At 31.2% G+C, this 19,514-nt stretch overlaps 1 protein-coding gene across 1 annotated transcript in view; it reads right to left on the bottom strand.

Moving 5' to 3' along the window:
• LOC114329390 (TWiK family of potassium channels protein 7) overlaps positions 1–1,720 on the bottom strand; it is a 330,581-nt gene extending 328,861 nt beyond the window's left edge. Inside the window, exon 1 of the mRNA XM_050642206.1 lies at positions 1,528–1,720. The gene's annotated coding sequence lies outside the window, so the exon portion shown is untranslated. The remainder of the gene's footprint in view (positions 1–1,527) is intronic.
• Positions 1,721–19,514: the final 17,794 nt, after the last annotated feature.

The raw sequence follows: 19,514 nt of genomic DNA, 5'->3' as shown, positions 1-19,514 counted from the left end.
CCCTATCTTCATTATTTTTGGCTTACCTATGTTATTCAAAAAAAGGCCTCTGAGACAAACAAATAGAATAACTTTTAAACTAATTGATGGATCGGTCTCAAATTTTGAGAGTTTGTTAAGTACTCAAATGCCCAACTTTGGGAGAAATATGAAAGTTCTATGTTAATTTTAATAATACCTACTTATTAACAAATAACGATTTTGCCTTATCAGTTATCAAAATATTTGATAATCTACATCAGTCATCTTCTACAATCTACGTTTCTACATCAACCTCTAGTCGTCCTAAAATAACAACTATCTATTTCTTTTTATTATATGCTAATAACATAGGTCTTGGCACGCGCAGAATTACCCTATCTTCATTATTTTTGGCTTACCTATGTTATTCAAAAAAAGGCCTCTGAGACAAACAAATAGAATAACTTTTAAACTAATTGATGGATCGGTCTCAAATTTTGAGAGTTTGTTAAGTACTCAAATGCCCAACTTTGGGAGAAATATGAAAGTTCTATGTTAATTTTAATAATACCTACTTATTAACAAATAACGATTTTGCCTTATCAGTTATCAAAATATCAGTTTGCAAAGCAAAAAATTGACTTTTTATTAAGGACATAGGCGCAAACTGTCACCTGTCCAAATGTTCAATGTGTTTTAAATGTATTAATTTTTTTCGAATCCTGAGAAAACTAATAAATATTTTTGAAAAATTTAAACGCAGAATAATAAAAGATTACATTATTACTGAGGGCCGAAAGTTCCTGTAAACTTCTATAATGTTTATTTTAATAGGTTACAAGGGTAAAAATAAAAGAGAAAATTTAGTGTGATTTTTAATAGCAAATATTTCATTCAAAATTCATATTTTGAAAAAGATAAATACATTTAAAACACATTGAAAATTTTGACAGGCGACATTTTGCGCCTTCCCCTTAACTTTCAAAAATCGTCCATTTGAAGTTTTTCGATGTTCTAAAAAATCAAATTTTGCAATTTTATATCAAGTATTTAGCTTCATAATGGGATGCCAAAAATTGTAAAAAATCATGTGTTTTGCACTAAATTATTAATAATTAAAAAACGGCTCCTAACTCTTGGCAGGATACATATAGGTTTTCTTTCTATAGGTCTACAATAACTAAAAAAGTTGTCGGATACCCGAATTATTCAAAGTCCTGAGAAAAGTCTTACTTTCCTGGACAATATGGTCATAAGCCATGGTATAAGCGCCATACATAAGACAAATAAATAATAAGTAAATAAATAAATAAATAAATAAATAAATACATAAATAAATAAATAAATAAATAAATAAATAAATAAATAAATAAATAAATAAATAAATAAATAAATAAATAAATAAATAAATAAATAAATAAATAAATAAATAAATACATGCATGAAATATTAACAACTATATTATTAAAATATTGCACTTTTATTATTATTCCTTAAAATTTAAAAAACAGGTAAATTCCAAGCTAAACATACAAAACAAAATTTGAGTATCATTTTTCTACTTACGTAGCCATCCATGTAAATTTCGAAACAAATGCAACACTATAATCTAGTTCCTACTCATCATTAATTAAAAACTCCCCGAACCATAAAACTTTTCCCAAAGTTTACGTACTTTCCGCAACTCTCGCGTTACCCAATACTCTATGGTCGCCCCGACGCTTCGCGACGTCCTTCTGGAGCCGCCGGGAAGAAGTGACTAGCAAGTTGGCGCGTCCAAAAGCTACATTAAGGGTTTCGTAGTTTGCCAGCCGCCGTAGTTTGTTTTTATTTGGACGACTAATGTGATTCGGTAGACTGAAAAAATGTCACAGACCAGGATCTATTCATAGTTTTCCTTTTTTCTACTATTTTTAGTGATTAATTTGCTTCTGAAAGCAGTTTGGAAAACATATAAACACAGTTAATATAGTGTATGTCAAATTAATTGCGGGTATCATAAAGCTTTTTGTTTTTATTTCTTTCAATAACTAAAAGATAGAACAGCTGAGTGTAATTATTTTAATTTATATCAATTTTGGGCTGCAATCTTTCTTTTCCTTTTTCTTCATTTATTGGACCTATAACTAGGACATCTCAGTGTAATAAAATAAATATGATTGGTGGTTGGGATACAGTACCTTTAGTCCTTAAGTACCTTTAATAAAACTTCTTCAATCTGACTACATTATTCTTTGTTTACTGTTATTCAAACTAAGAGTATAAACATCAACAAATAATAGCGACCTAGCCCAAGGCATGTCGGAATCGTCTTTACCTTAATAAATACTTACTAGAATAATCTATATCACCAGGGTTATTGGGTGGAATGCATAAAACATAGTAGCTGCTAATGCTTCAAGTATGTACTACATTTTTGAAGATTGTACTACACTAACAAAGCATTAAATGCTTTGTTAGTGTAGTAAAACGCTTACCAAGTATTTGTAAGTGTAGTAATGCTTTGTGAGTGTAGTAAAATCTTCAAAAATGTAGTACGTACTTGAAGCATTAGCAGGTACTACTTTTTATGCATTCCACCTATTGTCTAAATATTATACACCTTTAAAATAACAAGCATGACATTTCAATGTTACTTGCGGTTACTGAATCCAAGAGTTTATAATACCTCGATTGTTGACTTTAAGTGAGGTTTAAACATATTTTATACAGAGTGTTCTAATATAACTACCTAAGGATATTTTAGTTTTTACTGGTTTCTCCCGCTTAACATATATTTATTTTACAACAAATTTATTATTGATTACATTTAAAACGATTTCGTCTACTACGTTTTCCAGGATCTTCTACATCAGCCTCTCTTCCATCTATCTAGGTGGCTCCATTTTTTCATTTTGTTTTTCTCCATCTGCTGTCACTGTCACATGAAAATTGTGTTGAAAATACGATGCGTTACTTAGTAAATGCACACGTCAAAGAGAAAGAATAACCACTACTTAATTTGGGCGTTGATTGAAATATTAATACGGATATTAATATCCCGATCTGGGTAAGAGGTGCGCGCATCGATCAATACTCAACCCGGTATGGAACCGGAGAGCGACCAATCAATCATTGGACGAGGTTGACTGATCATTGATTTAGATGGTTTGGCCATGTTCAACGTCGAGACATTAATCATCGAATACGAATAATTGCCGATCTGCGAGTTTCTGGGGGAACTAAGAAAGGAAGACCAAAAACCAAAAACCTGGGACGCTTAGACAGGTCGTGTCGATAAATGGTATTGATATTAGTATGACCCAAGATATCAATGCATCGAGAAATGTAGTTAGGAAAGCGGACCCATCATAGGAACACATGCAAAGAAAATGATAGTGATTATGAAATGTAAACAAAAACAAAAGTCAGTCAGAATTTTTCCTGTTTTATTTAAACTACTCGAGAAATTACCTTTGGGCCACTAGTGATCTCCGTATCATCGTGATCTATTATATGTACGTTTAATGTTCTTGGAAATACAGAATTAGAGAAACGTTATGATTATTAATCTCCGCAAAGTGGCGCAAAGACAGAATAATAAAAAAGTAAGTACAGTGGAACCCCGATAACCCGGAAGTCTGGCTAACCCGGACCGATTTTCATCACACAGAACAAACATTTTGTCACTTTGACTGAGTTTTTTTACCAAGAAATAAACAATACTGTAACAACTGTACGTAATTTAGATGTACTGTACTGTGCATATGTATTTCATGTTTTTTCAATTATAATGTGTATTTGTTTATTATGTATAGGTATGTATTTTACTAATTTTTAACGTATTCTCCGGCTAATCCGGATTTTCCATAACCTGGATCGGCCGCGGTCCCGATTAATCCGACTTATCGAGGTTCCACTGTACAGAACAAAATAGAAACAACATTTAAATAGAATGGGTAAAAATTGCCTAATAAAGCAAATACTAAATTAAATGCTGAGAGGAAGAAATTTACGACGTCCCTTGAAAATGAAGCCAAGTTTGATGATAAAACAGACAACAAATGACTAAACTTTGGAATAACGAAAAAGACAATAAATACGGTGTATTTTCTTTTCATTTACTTTTCTTTTTTTTTTTTTTTTTCTTAAACACTAGGAATATAGACTATATTATAAATCAAATAATTCGAAGAAAAACAATTTTTTTTTCATAATAAGAAAAATGTCTTTGCCAAATATAACAAGGAACAAATTGTGAAAATATCTTTATCAAAGTTACAAAATCGAAGTTACAAAAATCTTATCTATGTTACAAAAAAAAACAAATTTAGGCAATTTTATTAAAAATTTTAAGCGTCCATCTTTCGTGCTCGTGAGTGTATATTAATAATTAATTCTGTTTTCTACCCTTCCTGTAAAATTCGCTAATAGAGGATAGCAATTTACCCCGGAAGGCGACTATATGCGCCACGGCGTTAACTAAATGTATCGAATGATTCGGTAAATTCAATTATGTAAATGTTGTCGACATTCCACAAGAAAGAGACGCAGTTCATGAAACGGCAAAAAATGTAGACGTTTTGTAGACAAACTGAAACGATGCTGTTTAGAGCGGGAAAAAGCCTTTATTGGCGCCAAAACTCATTCAGACTTGTAATTAGCAAATATCCAGTTCTGGTATTACCAAAAAAGTTAATTGGTTAAAGTTCTCGAAATGTCAATGTTAAGACAATAGAAAGCATAGTTTATTCAAATTGCCTTCTTTTTTATGTTCGGGTTTATTTAATGGTAGATACAGGAAAGATGTAGATTGTAACAATTGAAATGTTTATTAGATTTTTAACTAAAAAATATAATAAATATATAGGTACTCAATAAATAAAACAAAAACGGAAATAAAGAAACAAGGGAAGAAAAATAGGTCTCTTTATACGTCATGATCTACTTATTCCCAAATTTTTGTGCACTATCTCGAACACGAACGTCACAAAAAAAATCCTTATAATTTTTATATTCACCCCGGCCCATTATCTCTTTGTCCCCACGCAGCGTTCCGCCCCTGGAGATTTTAATTAGTTACGTCATGATGTACTTATTTCAAAATTTTTGTGCACTATCTCGATCACGAACGTCACAAAAAACCCCTTATAATTTTTATATTCACCCTGCTCGCCACCCCTTTGTCCCCCATGGAGCTGCCTCATGTCTCCCACATGACCTACTTATTCCCAAATTTTGTTGCACTATCTCGATCATAAGCATCACAAAAAATAATAAAAACTGCGACTTTGACCCAATATAACTACCCTCGTCCCCGGCTTTGGTGTCTGTCCGTATGTCAAAGTCATGTACACAACTAATTCAACATATCCCTGTATAGTTTGTCCATATTACTTATCACGAGTAAAATCAGGTTCCAGCTCTTAGACTATAAGTAGGTATTTTTATTTATTTCTATAAGTGGTGTATTATAGGTACCTATTGTACATAAATTATTGAAACATTATCAAAAAACTTTTTGACACAATGATTTGTTAACACTCTCTTTCCATCATTCCAAAGTTAAAACGTAATTTTATACTGATATTTTTATTAAAACCAAGTTGTAAGAAGTTTCTGACAAATCTCTATACCGAAAGTTGATCTTAAACTTGACCCGAATTCTAAGAAAAGTTTTTCTCATATTGCTACATGATTCCATCTACTTACCGTAAAACTCAGCTAAAAACTTTGCACTATAAAAACTTGCAAGAAAAACTTTAGCTCCGAGTGATAATATGATCCCTAGTCTCAAAATTGCCGCAAATCTATTAAAATTTAACGACAGTATATTTCGTTCAATTATATGTATATACATTTATCAAACATTTAAACGTATGAATTGTATTATTTTATTATATTACTGGTAGTTTTTTCTTATAAATATTGGTATGATAGAATTGATCCAATAGATGGCATAACCCAGACATCCAAAGTGAAAGGTATCCTCCAACACCAAATTGTTCTATATGGTCCACATAATATTCAGAAAAAAGTCACACTATTTTGAGCGTGGGGTTTGGGGGGAGAGGGGGGAGAAATCGGTAAATTCGTAGTTTTTAACGTTTTTCGTTAATATTTCTAAAACTGTGCGGTTTAGCATGAATAACCTTCTATACAAAAATGTTCTACATTAAATTTGAAATAAAAAAGGTCCTATGCATAATCCTTTTAAAATGAACGGTTCCAAAGTTACGGAGGTAGTATAGTATAATTGGTCCAAAAAAAGGCCTAACCCAGACATCCAAAATAAAAGTGTTTTCCTCCTACACCAAATTGTTTTATATGGTCCACATATGGTTCAGTAAAAAGTTACACCATTTTGAGCGTCCGGTTTGGGGGGGGGGGGGGATGGGGGAGAAGTCGGTAAATTAGTAGTTTTTTTTTTGAAGATATTCTTCTTTAGCGGCGAATCGATTGAGGGTAAAATTTGATTGATCCGCGCGCATGCGCACACCGACAGTATGGTATTAGTCGTTATACGGGCTCTGATTGGGTGTTGAAATTTTGAAATGATCTGTCAATAATTGTTCAATATGGAGGTTATCGGTAAACAAATATATTGTATAATATTAGTTTTTATTGATGTGTGGACAGAAATAAAATCAAATTTATAATTATAGTGACTTTTTAAATAGTTTTGAAAAGCCGCAGGTACGTAATTCTAAATGTTTCAGTTGGAAATACCTAATAGTTTCAATACCTATCTATTTGAAAAATGTAAACAAAATAATGTAGTTACCTATTAGTAGGCAATGCTTTAATTTACATAATCTGATTACCAACAAACTTTCTACAAATCTTCATCTCATATATCGTTTTCTTACTCTATATTTTGTTGTATTTTATTTCGACAAAAATCCAACTAATAATTTTATGAAATTCATATAAATTTATGGTGTAAACGTTTAGTTTGTGTATATTCCCACATGACGTATACGCGAATGTGGTGCAGTTTGAAATGCCGTCAACTTTCGTACGGCGCGGTAGACGTGAAGTGGGTTCAAGCCCCAAGCAAGTTATTATTTTTTTATTTTTTTTTATAGATTTTATGATTGTAAGTATATTATTATATAATTTTTGAAGATATTCTTCCTTTTTTGAAAGTGGTAGATAAGAAAGTTAGTTTGATTTTTAAATAAAATAAGTACAAATAACCTTTTAAGTATAGTATTTACTTCGTTTAAATTACCTATTATACAGGGTGTAACAAAAATACAGGTCATAAATTAAATCACATATTCTGGGACCCAAAATAGTTCGAATGAACCTAACTTACCTTAGTACAAATATGCACAGAAAAAAAGTTATAGCCCTTTGAAGTTACAAAATAAAAATCGATTTTTTCGAATATATCGAAAACTATTAGATATTTTTTATCGAAAATAGATATGTGGCATTCTTATGACAGGAGCATCTTAAAGAAAAATTATAGTTCAATTTGTGCTCCCCATAAAAAAATTATGGGGGTTTTGTTCCCTTAAACCCCCCCAAACTTTTCTGTACTTTTCAATTAAATTATTATTGTGATACCATTAGTTAAATTCAATATTTTTAAAACTTTTTTGGCTCTTCGTATTTTTTCGATAAGGCAGTTTTTATCGAGTTGCAGCTTCTTTTTTAATATATTTACATAAAAATTTTATGGGGGTTTTGTTCCTTTAAACCCCCCAAATGTTTGTGTACGCTCCAATTAAACTATTACTGCGATACCATTAGTTAAACAAAATGTTTTTAAAACTTTTTTGCCTCTTTATATTTTTTCGAGAAGGCACCTTTTATCGAGATATGGCTTCTTTTTTAATACGGTTCAAAATATACCTAAAAATGTAAATCATACAATAATTTTTCATATTATTACCAAGTGTCCATAATCGTACTTAACCATATACAAATATGTGGTGGATTTGACAAATATTCAAAATATCTCGATAAAAACTGACTTTTCGAAAAAGTACTAAGAGCCAAAAAAGTTTTAGAAATATTGTGTTTAAGTAATGGTACTACAATAATAATTTAATTGGAACGTACACAAAAGTTTGGGGGGTTTAAAGGAACTAAACCCCCATAAAATTTTTATAGGGTGTCCAAATTTCCCTATAATTTTTTCTTGAGATGCTACTGTCATAAGAATGATATATGTCCATTTTCAATAAAAAAACTTTAATAGTTTTCGATATATTGAAAAAAATCGATTTTCATTTTGTAACTTCAAAGGGTTGTAACTTTTTTTATATGCACATTTGTACTAAGGTAAGTTAGGTTCAATCAAACTATTTTTGGTCCCAGAATATGTGGTTAAATTTATGACCTGTATTTTCGTTACACCCTGTATAATAGAAGAATATCTTCTTACGTGCGTACAAAGTACACACACATTCTTTTTTAAAGTACGGTCCTATCTATGCCACAACTTTTACCTTAACAATTTTTTTGTATCTCTTACGACAAATGAGTAATTGCACGTTAAGAAGACGTTCATCAATTAAGAGTCAAGAACAAGTTTTTTTCGGAACAACAGAAATTAATTGATACGTCTTCTTGCAAAGGTTATTTACGTTTTTCGTCAATATTTCTAAAACTATACTTTAGCGTAAACTATGTTCTATACAAAAATGTTCTACATAAAGTTTAAAACAAAAAAGGTCCCATACATAATTGTTATAAAATCAACGGTTCCAGAGTTACGGAGGGTGAAAAGTGGAGGTTTTCGATACTTTTTATATGTTTTAGGCAATTGATGATGATTTTGGGTGGTGAGGTTGACGTTTCTTCAAGGGCTTATCACTAACATACCATCGGCCGCTGAAATAGCAAATTTGATTTATAAAACACAATCCTGTTAAAGAAAATCAGTAGGAAATTACCCAAAAAATATAAAAAGTATCGAAAACCTCCACTTTTCACCCTCCGTAACTCTGGAAGTGTTGATTTTATAACAATTATGTACACGACCTTATTTGTTTTAAATTTTATGTAGAACATTTTTGTATAGAACGTTGTTTACGCTAAAGCATAGTTTTAGAAATACTGACGAAAAACGTAAAAAAACTACTAATTTACCGACTTCTCCCCCATCTCCCCCCCCCCCAAACCGGAGACGCTCAAAATGGTGTAACTTTGAGCTGGAGTAACTTTGGTGTAAACTAAATGTTTGGGTTAGGCCTTTTTTTGGACCAATTATACTATACTACCTCCGTAACTTTGAAACCGTTCATTTTAGAAGGATTATGCATAGAGCTTTTTTTATTTCAATTTTAATGTAGAACATTTTTGTATACAAGGTTGTTTATGCTAAATTGTATTGTTTTAGAAATAATTACGAAAAACGTAAAAAACTACGAATTTACCGATTTCTCCCCCCTCTTCCCCACAAACCCGATGCTCAAAATGGTGTGACTTTATTCTGAACATTATGTGGACCATATAGAACAATTTGGCGTTGGAGGATAACTTTCACTTTGGATGTCTGGGTTTGGGTCTAGTTATACCATACTATATCACTAACAAACTAATAAAATCGACAATAACAACGAACCATCAAAATTAAAGGATAATAATGGACGGATTATTATAACGGCCATATTATAATTTTGATTGGGCATTAGATAATGGTCATTAACCACCGTATTTGAAATCAACGTCAACTCTTTTACGTAATAAACGTATATTTAGTGAAATAAACTTTATTTAATTACACGAATTGGAAGAACCGTGGCACAGGAAGAAGAAAAACCACTATTTATATTACAGCACATTCAAAAACAAAACACATTAAATGATTTCGATAAAAAAATTTCAGCCCGTTTGAGAAATATGTCTGATTTAGTCGCAGTAATAGTACATTGTGTACCTAGTAGTGTGCTATAGAAGAATTTTAATAGTTTCTTGGGAGAAGAAGATTCATAACTCCACAATACTAGAACGTCTCAGCAAGACTACTGAGATTGAGATTATAAAAAGCATCAAGAAGAGATTTATTTTATTTTTGAAGATATTCTTCTTTAGCGGCGACTCGATTGAGGGTAAAATTTGATTGATCCGCGCGCATGCGCACTCCGACAGTATGGTATTAGTTGTTATACGGGCTCTGATTGGGTGTTGAAATTTTGAAATGATCTGTCAATAATTGTTCAATATGGAGGTTATCGGTAAACAAAAATATTGTATAATATTAGTTTTTATTGATGTGTGGACAGAAATAAAATCAAATTTATAATTATAGTGACTTTTTAAATAGTTTTGAAAAGCTGCAGGTACGTAATTCTAAATGTTTCAGTTAGAAATACCTAATAGTTTCAATACCTATCTATTTGGAAAATGTAAACAAAATAATGTAGTTACCTATTAGTAGGCAATGCTTTAATTTACATAATCTGATTACGAACAAACTTTCTACAAATCTTCATCTCATATATCGTTTTCTTACTCTATATTTTGTTGTATTTTATTTCGACAAAAATCAAACTAATAATTTTATTAAATTCATATAAATTTATGGTGTAAACGTTTAGTTTGTGTATATTCCCACATGACGTATACGAGAGTTTGGTGCAGTTTGAAATGCCGTCAACTTTCGTACGGCGCGGTAGACGTGAAGTGGGTTCGAGCCCCAAGCAAGTTATTATTTTTTTATTTTTTTTTATAGATTTTATGATTGTAAGTATATTATTATATAATTTTTGAAGATATTCTTCTTTTTGAAAGTGGTAGATAAGAAAGTTAGTTTGATTTTTAAATAAAATAAGTACAAATAACCTTTTAAGTATATTTACTTCGTTTAAATTACCTATTACATAATAGAAGAATATCTTCTTACGTGCGTACAAAGTACACACACATTCTTTTTTTATTTTATTTTTTATTTAGCGTATGACACCTGACACATTTACATATATTTTGTATAAGACAATACATAGGTTCACAAACGCACATCTAACTTATTTACATAGTGTATCGACTCTGGAGTCGCCATCAGGAAATCCTCTGACCTGCCATGATATAATCTTGTGGGACACTGTTCTGTGATGTGATAGATGGTTTGTGGTTGTCCACAGTCACAGAGTGGGGATGGTCGTTTACCCCATTTGTGCATCATGTAACCACATCTGCCGTGTTGGGTTCTGATTCGGTTCAGCACAGACCATGTGTTGCGTGGTAAGTCAAAGCCTGGTAGTTTTTGTGTGATGCAGGGTAAGTTGCTATTTTGTTGTTCCATCCATTCTCGAGTCCGTGTTGTCGTTGAATTGAACTCACCCTCCACAGCAACCTTTGCTGTTTTTATTGGTGGTCGTCTGGAGCGTAGACGGTTACCGTTGGCGGCATCTATATCTTGATGGATTGGCAGGTTCTCGTTACCTACTATCTTTCTGTACTCACTAGTGAGTGCGTGTATGCGTCGTAGTTTGGGTGGTGGAATGTGGCTCAGTACTGGGAGCCATTGCGTAGGGGTGGATTTGATAACTCCAGTAATCATTCTCATTGTATTATTCAATTGGACATCTACTTTGTGTATATGTGGGCTGTTAAGCCATGGTGAAGAGCAGTATTCCGCAGCTGAGAAGACTAGGCCCAAGGCAGATGATCGCAAGGTGGAAGCCGATGCTCCCCATGTTGTGCCTCACAGCTTCTGGATGATGTTGTTTCTGGATTTAAGTTTTTCCGCTGTTTTTGTCAGATGTTCCTTGAATGATAGGGTTCTGTCAAGAGTCACCCCAAGGTACTTTGGCATCAAGAAGAGAAAGCTGGAGTATTTCGGACATGTAACGAGAGGTCCCAAATATAGGTTGCTACAAAATATTATGCAAGGAAAAATAGCAGGCAAGCGCAGTCCAGGACGAAGAAGAACCTCATGGTTTAGACCAGGACTAATCTGTAAAAAAACGTATATTTTTGGATGTGAGAGGTGGCATTCGGATTTTTGCAGATAAAGTTAGGTGACACCTTCAGTAATAATAATTGACTTATGCTCCTTCTCAAATATGCCCGGAACATTAATAAAAAATTAAAATATTTAAAAATTTCGAAAAACATCGATTTTTTTCTGCTTTCTTTGTTTATAACTTTAAAACGGTTCGTTTTAGAACAAAGTCGTACAGAAATAAAATAAAGATAATTGAATTTTGTATGATATAAGACTGATCAAAAATGTCTTAAGGTATTACCCTTTCTGCAATATAGCAATAAATACATAATAAGGGGGCAAAATACGCCTGTTGTTATTCAATGTTTCTTAACCACTTTGGTGGCACTTAGAACCTTAGTAATTCGCTTAGAAAATTCTTATAACTCACATCAATGGTCTACCAAATTTCATTAAAATCGACCTAATAGATTTTGCATAATAAATTTGCAATGAAAATGTTTTAAAAAAGTTCAAATTTTTTAAAATCTTTCTGAACAAAAAGTAGACCATTTAGAAGTAAACTAATTTTTAAACGCTTTTATTTAGGTCAATAGTTTGCGTCAAATCTTTAGACGTTAATTTGACTGCCTTTTCTCCAATGCAAATGAGTGAAAATTTGCAGACATATGCATTCGCGGGAACAATACACGAATAGTCAATAATTTTTTTATGTTTATTAATTGTTTAAATAAAAAAAAACGATTTTAATGGAAAATGCTTAAATTTTTTAGTTTTTTAGAATGTAAAAACTTGAAACTTTTACGGATTGTAGCTAATGATATGAACTATACATAATTTCACTTATTACGTTAATTGTTTACGTTATGCTTCATAAATAAACAATAAAGATTCAAATTTTTTGCCGATTCCGACTACTTTTCATGTTTGTACATCATTATGTTTTATACATATTTTAATAAACATGACGATATATTTTAATGTTTGAAAAGTGTAAGACTAAAAAGTAAAAAAAAATAGGAAAAAAAATTTTTAAGAAACGCTTTTCTTTAGTTACGAGTGACTAAAATTAAAAAATTATAATTAAAAAAATAATCAACAAAGATAATTATAAAAAAATCAACTAAAAAGCAAAGAATAAAAAAATGATAAAATCTAACACATTCATTAAAAAAAATGTGGGGCGACAACCGTTTATTCGATGAAGACACGCCACGCTTTTCTTTGACGAATGTGTAAGATTTTTTCAACTTTTTTTTATTTTTTGCTTTTCAGTTGATTATTTTATAATTATAATTGTTGATTATTTTTTTAATAATAATTTTTTAATTTTAGTCACTCGTAACTAAAGAAATGCGTTTCTTAATTTTTTTTCTTTCTTTTTTATTGTTTATAATAAAGAGGTGCTCTACCTATCTAATACACTTTACAGAATTAAAATCGGATTATTTAAGGGGCCTCAGCAATGTTTTAAAATTATAAACAATTTTTTGGCTTATAAATAAGTAGCTTTGTTTAATAATAAAAAAATTTATTTTTAGCAATGCAAATAATTAAAACCGGTATAATTTGACTTAAACTTTCAAATGCTGTCAGCAGAATTGCTATTTTATTTTTTAATCAAAAGTTATTCTCGTTCAAATACTGCAATTTTTCGATTTTTTTAATGTTCCACCGCGTTTATCTCGAAAACTATGCATCCTACAAAAAAATTTGTAAAAACATTTTTTGCTTAGAAATACAAAAAAATGTTTTATTTTGTGTAATTCCTCAAGTTCTTTGTTTATAACAATCTTATCGGCATCCGGATCAACTGTTACCCAAAAAAATAAATAAAGGAGCCGGTTGCACCCCCTCCTGGATACAGCACTAATTTGTTTATAAGCCAAAAAATTGTTTATAACTTTAAAACATTGCTGGGGCTGCTTAAATAATCAGATTTCAATTCTGTAAAGTGCATTAGATAGGTGAAGTGCTTCTTTATGTAAAACAATTAATTGACAAATCTTTGTATGTTCTAGTTTTTGTTGTGCAAGATTTTAAATAAATATTAATTTTTTAAAAAAAGTTTAGATTGCAAAATTATTATGCAAAATCTAGGAAGTCAATTTTAATGAAATTTGGTGGACGGTTTTAGCACATTACAAACATTTTCTAAGCGAATTAGGAAGGTTCCTAGTGTAAACTAAGTGATGGAAAAACGTTGAATAAGGACAGGCTTGTTTTGCCCCCTTATTTTATATTTATTGCTATTTTGCAGCAAGGGTGTTAAGTTAAGACATTTTTAACGAATCGTATCTGATAGAAAATTTAATTATCTTTGTTTTATTCCCATACGACTTTGTTCCAAAATGAATCGTTTTAAAGTTATAAGCAAAGAAAAATAGAAAAAAAAACGAAATTTTTTTAAATTTTTAAATATTTTATTTTTTTTATTAATGTTCCGGGCATATTTGAGAAGGAGCATAAGTCAATTATTATTAACGAAGTTATTACCTAACTTTATCCGCAAAAATCCGAATGCCACCTCTCACATCCACCTAAAAACGGTAAGACCCCATTTTAACAGTCCCCGTTTCAGCGGTTCTCGATTCCACCGACCCTTTTCAGCAGTCCCCGGTCCAGCGGTACCCATTTCAGCAGTCCCCGTTTCAGCGGTTCTCGATTCCACCGACCCGTTTCAGCGGCGTTTGGTTCTGCAGCATGCCGTTTGAGAGGCATCGTTCAGGAAAATGAGTAAAAACAGGACCCTCTTGGGGACAGTAGTTTTAACAATAAAAAATGAACATATAAAATTATTTTTTCTTTTTTTATATGCATTTTTCATCAGCTTTTCATTGAGCCTACATACAAGCACGGAACATAAAAAATATCTAAGTTATTCTAATTGTTTATAAGCTAAAAAGTCAGGTCTTTTTCAAACAGTTGTTTTAATAACAATTTCAATAAAATGGTAAATTTTTTTAATACGTCTTAAAATTAAAGTCTCAAATAATCGACTGCGATCTGCTAAATATCTCACAGAGTCACTGTAGGGCAAGAACAGTTGTATAAACAATTGCTCTCTGGGATAAACAAATTGAATAACTTATAAATTATTTGGTCGATCTGGTTGAAATTTAGCACACTTAAATAACTCATTAATTGACAAAATTTAAAGTCATTAAATTTTACGTCATTGTGCAAAAAATAAAGTTATTAATATTTATAATTTACTGCAAAAATGAGGGTTTTTTGCAATTATCTCGGTCAATTGTTTATATATTACAATATGCTTACCACCAAATTAAAGAATTTTGTAAGATCTACATTTATTTGAAAATTTTTCTCTAAAATGTACAAGAAACGTTTTATAGTCAAAAAACTGCTTTTTTCATTCTTTGCAATTGTTTAAAAAAAAGCAAAAACAGCTGTACGTCTTCACGGAATTATCATCAGTTATCCCTAACGTTTAAAACTTTGAAAACCCTGTAGAACATTTTTACCTGAAATCGATGATTTTTTTCCCTATTAACTGGGGTATATACCAGATATTTTCAAACAAGATAGTTTAAAAAAATATCCTTCAATAAAACTAATTACTTATCGTTGTCATATAATTATTTTCTTATTGAGACCGCTCTATTGGGGACCGCGTTTATGGGGACCGCTAAATCGGGCACCGCTGAATCGGGGTACCGCTTAAACGGGGACCGCTGTATTGAGACCGCTCAATCGGGGACCGCTGAATAGGGGTGAAACCCCTAAAAACAGATCCTTCCTGGTCTAGGTGAAGAACTTGCGAGATTGGTATTGCGTTGATACAAGCATGCTATTCAGGGTGGCAGTGAATAAAATTAAGATAGCTATGATGGTAACCAACGTTCTGAAAGGACATGGTACATGAAGAAAAAGTACCTAGTAGGAAAAGCTTGTCATTCCCGGACGATGTAAAGATTGCCGTCGAGGCAAGCCGAGACAAGGCAATACGGAGTTCGGGAATGTGGCTTTTCCTACAAGGCATACATACTATTTTTCCTAAAATCGAACATTTAAATTATATTAAAATAAACATGTTAAAATTTTTAAATAGACATATTATTATTTTGACTCAAATATTCGTGATGCCACCAAATACAAGTTGTATAACTAGAAACAAAAATATTGAATTGTCAAATTTGACGCATTTGTTTTTTTTTTATCAGTATTTTTGGTGTTTACACCCGTGTTTTCTGTGATTGTAATCATTTTAAAAAGCAAAATACCTAATTTAATCATGAGTGATGATGAGTGTTCGATTCCTGGTACCCCTCCAGAACTGATGGGAATAGTGAATAATGCTTCATTAGATTTATTGCCAACAAAATCCAGAGACATAAACGATTCATACAACCGTTTCATGGACTATCGTAAGAATAAAAATACAAGTTCTTTCTCAGAAAATGTAATGGCATACTAGGCATACTTCTTGGAGAGTTGTTCTTTAATAAATTTGTTCTGAATCTGCTGTAAGGAAATAATATTTCCGTTCAGTTATTTTTCGTTTCTAGAAAACGGCTAAGTATAAGGAAATCTAGAACGTTTCTTTCAAATATGTTGTCAAAAATGTCTAAATTCCTGACCGATTTTCGGAAAAAGCGCATTATCATCCTGCTTGTATGCCTCCTTTTTATAGGAAAGAACTAAAAGAAAAAGGGTCATTCAGCATGTGGAAACTAAAAAAACTAAAATAATATAAATTTTACCAATTATTATTGCAACAATTAGATACAATTTTTAGACAAAATCCCCTTTAAAGCCCATCTCTAATATTTAATAAATCAACTAATATATTTTCGCATTTATGTTTTTTGGCATCTCTATGTTTCATGAATTTGCCATTTTTTCGTTTATCAATGTAACATGGATTCTTCAAAATTATACATGATTCAAAACGGAATTTTTGATTTGAGTTTTTCCGTTTTTTTTTTCTGGGAAAATTTGCCATAGTAATAATTTATATTTGTTTGCGCCATCAGAAAGTAGAGATTTAAAAGAACAAAAACCGATTATTTTAAAAATGCAGATCTTTTGAGGTGAGAATTTTCGATTGAAAATTAGGGTATTTCTTCGATTGTCGTATTGGTCTTTAAGGGACACAAGAACCAACTCTCGAACTCAGGAAAAACACTGATTCCACACTATACTTTTATTTATAAAAATACACGTTTATGATCGTAGGACTTAAGGGTTAGGTTAGGTTAGACTTAAGACATAGGTCTTGCTGGCAAAAAAAGTGACTTTAAAAAAAAATTATATCTCGAAAACTAAATACTATTTTTATTTATAATTGGAATATGTAAAAGTATAGTACTTTAGGTACTCTCAAAAAAAATTTCAGCCAAAAATATTCATTTTTGTAGAGTTGACTGCAATTTTTCGACAACAGCCCTTTTTTTACGGTGGGCAGCATAACTAAGTCCAGTCTCATCTGAAATCAAAAAATCAAAAAGTTTCTTGTAGTTTATACCTCTGGCTAGTGAATGAACGAAAGAATTTTTAGTAAATGAAGTGGTTTTTGTTTTATAAAAAAAAACTACTTTAAAAATGGTCATTTTTGAAAAAATGAGAAAAATTGGGGTCGAAAATGTGTTTAAACTTATGTAAAATCTTCAAATTTCATTTTTTTAAATTCCTTCGTTCATTTACTAGCCAGTGGTATAAACTACAAGAAACTTTTTGATTTTTTGATTTCAGATGAGACTGGACTTAGTTATGCTGCCCACCGCAAAAAAAAGGGCTGTTGTTAAAAAATTGCAGTCAACTCTACAAAAATGAATATTTTTGGCTGAAGAGGGTACCTTAAGTTCTATACTTTTACATGTTCCAATTATAAATAAAAATAATTTTTAGTTTTCGAGATATATTTTTTTTAAGTCAGTTTTTTTACCCGCGAGACCTATGTAACCCCTTAAGGAGGTGTTGCTTTGCGTGATGTAGTTCAGACACCCATCTCGAACAGTAATAATTATAATAATAATCCCCTTCTTAAAATATCCCCGTCTTTTATATCTTTCTTTCAAATCGAACTTTGTAATTAGGATATACGTGAGAATTGCTCTCTACTGCAAGGTTACACAAACAAATTCGATCAAGTAGTTACATTACTAACCTTCACTTTGTTTACAGTTAAAGAATTAACACCTCGTTAAGAGACCTACTTATGATTAAATCATTGTATCTATACATTTTAAAATACATACATTAGTGATGTAACGAATGTCATTTTTTGAACATTCGCGAATACGAATGCGAATGCGAATATCTGCTACCGACATTCGCGAATGCGGATGCGAATGCGAATATTTGGTTTTTTTTAATTTGTTTTTATTTTTGTAATATTTCCTAAATTTATAATGAAAAGTTAATTGATATTTAGTGTAAATCAATCTGAATCTTAAGCTTTATTACATAATACCAAATAATAAAAAAGTGAAGGCTGATAATGTGATTATACAAGGTTAAGTTCTATCTATCTATTGCCCTTCATTTGTCCAAAGTTTAACGTAGGCCTCCCCCTTAATTTTCCACTCTTCTCGGTTCAGTGCTAATCCTGTCCATCTGGTCCCTGCGTATATTTTTAGGTCATCCGACCATCTCGTCTGGGTCTGCCCCTTCCTCTTTTGTAGTCCCAAGGCCTCCAGTGAGTTATCGCTTCATTCCATCTTCCGTCTCTTTGTCTGCTGTTGTGTCCTGCATATTTCCATTTGAGAGTAGCTGCATGTTTGAGGTTAAGTTACCTTTTCTTCATAAAAAAAGATGGGAAGTGAATAGATTTTGATTTTATTAACCTAATATTATCTTAAAATTATTTTTTTTTATGTTTTTCATATTCGCAAAACATTCGCACAAATTTCGCGAATGCGGATGCGAATGCGAATATGCAAAAACATGCGAATATTCGCGAATGCGAATGCAAATACGAATATTCGTTACATCACTAACATACATTATAATGTAAGGGTTTATACCCTTACTGTACACGATATTAAATCAAAATAATTGGAAAAAATAAATATCCTAAATAATCAAAAAAATTACAGAATGTTTGGGACATACAAAAGTAAGTTTTTGCCAAATTTTCGTGAATTGTTTTGTGAAAGATAAAAATAAAAAATCAAGAACGCGGTTATTTCAATTTTTGCATAAATTGTGAGGTTATCTAAAAAAATTGCAAATAGAAAAGTTGTAAACCTATTTTTATTACCTACAACTTTGCTATTTAACTTTTGTCCATTAGACTTTTAGTTTTGTAGTTTTGTCGGAAATAGTGATAAACTGTTTTTGCCCTTAAATGCTCACCCCCTTACAGTTTCCGACCTCAGATTGCCGATAAATTATTTTTCCTTTAATTTTTGTTATGTTTTCTTCCTTTTGCAGTAGATTCCATCCTGTTATAATTTTTTTTTCTCAAAAATGATCGTTTCTTACCTAAATATTTATTGAAATAAATAAAAATACAATAAATCACGTTGTTTAGATATATTTGGAGTAGTGCATTAAAAGAACCAGTCTAATTTTATCAGTTACATATAAACCTTTCAACCTTTCTGTCAACAAAACGTAAATTTGGATAAAATAATAATAAATCTTTCACCAAAAACACTAAACGGTCCTGTATTTAAATCCTCTTAAAATTGCTGTTGGTAGA

Source organism: Diabrotica virgifera, chromosome 1 (genome assembly GCF_917563875.1).
Source record: "Diabrotica virgifera virgifera chromosome 1, PGI_DIABVI_V3a".
Taxonomy (NCBI): Eukaryota; Metazoa; Arthropoda; class Insecta; order Coleoptera; family Chrysomelidae; genus Diabrotica; species Diabrotica virgifera.
Note: the sequence above shows the minus strand (reverse complement) of the source record. Positions and strands in the feature narration are given on the sequence as shown.